The following is a 4961-nucleotide window of genomic DNA, read 5'->3' on the forward strand; positions in this document are numbered from 1 at the left end:
TCTGTTTTTTCATGCTTTTCTTTTCAATGAAATTTTTTTACATTAGGACATTTTATGTGTCAACTGCCAAAAAAGTATTTTTAAGAATTTAAGTGAAATAAACACGTTCCTCTTTGGTAAAGTCTAGTTGTATGCTTACATTTTTAATTAGACTAATTGTAAGCTCATGTTAAAACACTAAGGAACTGGTGTCTCTGGGATTTTTATGTTAATGGTTGTTGAGAGGAAATGCACAAGTGTATAGGGGTCTTTGAACACTTAAATCTGATTCTCCTCATTCCTCTACTGTGGGAGTAGGCTCCCCCCACCACCCAAAACAACATTTGAAATTCAGTGCTCTGGAGCCCTTGAAAGCCAATAAAAACTGTTAGATTCAAGTAATAGATGAATTAAGAAGAAAAGGATAATATAAAGGAAAAGCCTTACCCTGGGTTATGGGAGATGCTAATTCTAATTCTGCCTCTGCCACTGATTTCCTGTGTGACCTTGCGTTGACCTCTAGATCACCTCCTGGCCTGTAAAATTGAGGGGGTGTGACCAAATGGCTTCTGAAGTCTCTTATAGCACTGATGGTCTGTGACCCTCACTGACAGGAAGGTCTAGAAAAAAAATAAATGGGCTTTGCATCAAGGCTGAAACATGTAGGGTTTGACTGACAAGTGAACAGAGTATGGTTTGTTACCAAGACAGGCGTGCTAAGGAGGAATGACATGTGAAAAGCCTTGCCAAGGAAGAGGGTGGGCACTGCCCAAGGTCAGCTCAGCTTTTCCAGAAGATGGAAATTTTCTCTATTAAAGGGATTTGGGGGGAGGGGTAAGATGTTCTGCAGTCTGTGTTCAGTGGCTCAACCGCTTAAAAGATGCATGACTTTGTTGTCAATATTTTTTGTGGTAGGAGATTGAGGATTGTTTTAGTAAATCTTAAGCTATAAGCCACCGGAATGAGAAGGGTTTTTATGCATAAAATTAGTGCTAAAGATTGGGATCTAATTTGAATTCATATCTAGAAAAGGTTATGTAGTGTTAATGGCACCCCCAAATCATGTACTTTAAAATTGAAGTCTTGAGGCTTTAAAGTGGAATTTGCTTTTTGCAAAGGAAATTCCAAAAAATGAGGTTTCTGGTTTAATGGGTACTGTGTTTTCCTCAGGCACAGTGCCTTTGCCATTGCGAATCTTCAATATGTTATGAAGCAGTTTCTTCTGTAACTGGCTTTTGCATGTATTTCCAAATACCAAACAGTGACTGGATGATTGCTTTCCTGCTTTTTCTTTTTTTTTTTTTTTTTTTTTTTTAAGATTTTATTTATTTATTTGTCAGAGAAAGAGAGAGAGAGATCACAAGTAGGCCGAGAGGCAGGCAGAGGCAGAGGGAGAAGCAGGTTCCCTGCCGAGCAAGGAGCCCGATGTGGGACTCGATCCCTGGAAGCTGGGATCATGACCTGAGCCGAAGGCAGCCGCTTAACCAACTGAGCCACCCAGGCGTCCCGACTTTCCTGCTTTTTCATGTTTACAGAACTTTCCAGTAGTGACCATGCACGGAGGCTGGGCCAGGCTCCTTGGCTGGACAAGAGGGAGAGGGCTGGGTTGGAGATAAGCCAGCTGTTGGGTGCTCACAGTTAACTAGGAGGAAAGAGAAGACAGGTGGGAATGCTACTTACTAGGACCTGGAACTAGAGGTCCAGTAAGTGTTAGGGGAATTCAGAGTTTGCGGATTGCAGAGGATTCCTAGAAAGGAAATAGATGCTGCCAGTGCAGGGTTAGAAATGAAATAGGGTTTAGAATAGGAATAGGAGGGAAGAGCATGACTGACCTGGGGTCTGAGGTGGGCAACTGCTTGAGTACATTTAGATTCAAAAAGGCAAGTTTGCCTGGAGGATGGGAAATGTGGGAATGGCCCCTGAGACTGGTGCAGTAATTTTGGGACCTTCCCCTGGAGAGCCTTTGAAGGGCAAACCTTTCTTGGGCAGTCACTTTGTAAAATGCCACTTTGAACTACTACATGTAGCCCATGAGGATGTCTAGGAAATTATCAAGCCAGGTTTTCATATCTATCCCGTTTTTGTTTTTTTTTTCCTGTTTTTCTTCTTAAATGGGGCTTACCAGAAGTCTGACGTGCTGACCTCTAGTAGGGCCTTGAGGCTCCGCTGCTCTTGACTAAAGACTATTTTTAAATTCTTGAGAAGCAAGTTTTGTGGTGATGAGGTCACAGAGTGGACCATATTTCTGGAGTTGTCTCCCGTCTGAAAGAGACCCTCATTGAGTGGGTTTGCTTCCAGCTTTTGTATCGAATATCTGAGTTACAAATGTACCATCTAAGCTGGGTGGGGGGCATGTTGGACTGGATGGTTGGTATCTGAGGGGTTATCTCTTCCACACATAGGCCCTCCAGCCAGAGCAGCTGCTCTCCCTGTGTGATAATGATGGAATGTCATGATTGTATCTGAAGCACTTATCCTTTAAAATAGTTAATATTTGGGGTGCCTGGGTGGCTCAGTGGATTAAGCCTCAGCCTTCGGCTCTAGGTCATGATCTCAGGGTCCTGGGATCGAGCCCCACATTGGGCGCTCTGCTCAGCGGGGAGCCTGCTCCCCCCTCCCCCCGCCTGCCTCTCTGCCTACTTGTGATCTCTGTCAAATAAAATCTTTTTTAAAAAGTTAATATTTATTTTATTATATATAATAATATATATTATATATAGTTAATATGTCATATATAATATGTAATTTATATATTTATATACAAATATATTACTTATTTAAATATTTAACTATTAATATTTAATATTTTAAAATACAAGAGAACCAGTACTCATTGCAAAGGTGGGTAAACTGAGGCACAGGAGAGGGTGAGTTGGGGACTGGCCCAAGGTTTCCTGGTGAAGTGAAAGAACCTGAACTAGAAACCACATGGCCTTGTTTTCAACTTGGTGCCCTTACCTTTATTTACACATTCTGTTCTAGTAACCCAAGCCCAGTAATGCTGGCCCCTTCTGATGGGAATGCAGACCATCTCGGGTGGGATGCTAGCCTCCGCCCCCATCACCACCACGGGACTCCTGACTAGTGCCCGCATGAAGGTAGTGACAGCAGACTCTGTTTCTATTCTGGCATTCCTACTTGGGTTCTACTACCCTACCCCAAGAGAAAGGTGAGACAGAACCACAAAAGTAGTTCCGCCCTTAGGCTATGACCTTCCCTTTTCTCCAGCCCTGTCAAGTGGTGCTGACATCAATTTTAATGAGGCGGATGATACGCTGTGTTGACAGTTTGAGAAGGGGTCAAGTTACCAGCTGACTTAGACTTAAGCTGAGGTCGGCCAGACAGTTGCTCTGTAGGAAAACCACCAAGATTGCAGCAAGTGTAGAAATTGTTCCCAGAGCCAATTAGGTCAGCCTCATAATCTCTGACCAAGTATCTTATAAATTGTTCCAGAGGTGTTGGGCATATAGAGGAAAAGTTACCCTTGGAGTTACTCTGATGAAAGGGACTTCACCCCAGTCAGGAGGGGCTTGTGAGGGGGCTGGGTGTTCATTATGGCCCAGCTCTGCCTCAGCCCTGGGGAGGCAGGAGCGGAGTGTGGTGAGGAAGGCCTCAGAATCTGGAGATCTGTTTCAGCCCCAGCCTGGCCACTGGCTGGGATTTGACTATTCCTCCTCCCACACTTCCCTTCGGTGAGTGTCCAGTTCCTCAACGGAAATGATGGGGCCTGAGCTGAATGAGCTTACAGCTCTGTTCGGCTGTACAATTCTGATGGGGGTACACTCCAAGTTCTATTCAGCAGCACGGATGCTAGTAGTCAGTGACTTGTGCTTTACTCCCAGTTACCCTAGAGCCCTTCCGCGGAGTAGGTAAGGGTTTGTTTGGGCTGATGGAAAAGGTCAGCTATGTTTTAGGCTGATGAGGTAACAGGGATATGCCAGCAGCAGAACACCAGTGAGGAGGCTGTTAACAGTTACCCAGGCAAGGCCGGATGAGGGCTGCCAACCCCAGGACTGACTGAGTGCGGTGTCTTCCAAAAACCGCTATAGGAGTATGAGTAAACTGTCCTACCAGTCAGACCAGCGTGGGTTCCGAAGTAGCATTAGACTCATTAGCATGAGCAGAATGTGTATCTGCCACTAGAGGGCACTACAGCTTCCGGTCAGAGAAGGAGCAGATAGATGGCCATTTATTGAGAAATGTTCTTTCTAGCCCCTGTGAAAAAATACACTGTAACCCTCATTTTACAGATGTGGAAACTGAAGGGCTTTAAGGTGAAGTGCCCTACCCAAAGTCACGTGCCTGTAAATAGCCATCCCGGCTGGGATTCTAATTCCAGCTCGGCCTGAATCCAAAGCTTGTGCTCTTGTGAATGCACCTCTTTAGGGCTGTCTGGCTCCTGACTCCTGATGAGCAAGTGGGCATGTTTCTTCCCAGTCTGGGAGCAAAGTAGAGGCTGGATGACCAGCCCCTGTTGGTTTGGAGGGTCAGGATAGAAAAGCGGAAGTTTTCAGAGTTGAAACCATGAAACGCTTTGGGGGACTGGCAAACAGCCTTCTGTAAATGCGGACAGTCACCATTATTAATGATTTCACATTGTGGGACGCAGCCCTGACATACACCTCCTTGGCAGACTTGAGAAAGAGCCTTTGCTTTTTGGAATTCTGATTTCCCATTTGTAAATTGGGAGTGCCTTGCTTCTAACCTCTGCTGAGTGTGAAAGTGCTGGATGCCCATGAGGGAAAATCTTGAGAAGAGTGCGAGCAGCCTATGCCGATGGACTCTGTTGGTGGCAGACTAAGCTAAGCACTCATGAGCCCAGGGTTTGACAGAGCTGTGCACCCGCAAGTGAGGTAGGTGAGAAGCGGGCATCTTATTGGGGCAGTTGGGCTGGCACCGGGGGACTCTGGGTGTGGCTGGCAGGACCTTGCAGAAACTTGAGAAGTCCACAGGACCCCAGCTAGCCCCTGGGGTTGGGAACT

This window comes from Lontra canadensis, unplaced genomic scaffold, assembly GCF_010015895.1.
Source record: "Lontra canadensis isolate GAN:19392208 unplaced genomic scaffold, GSC_riverotter_1.0 scaffold19, whole genome shotgun sequence".
NCBI classification, from domain to species: domain Eukaryota; kingdom Metazoa; phylum Chordata; class Mammalia; order Carnivora; family Mustelidae; genus Lontra; species Lontra canadensis.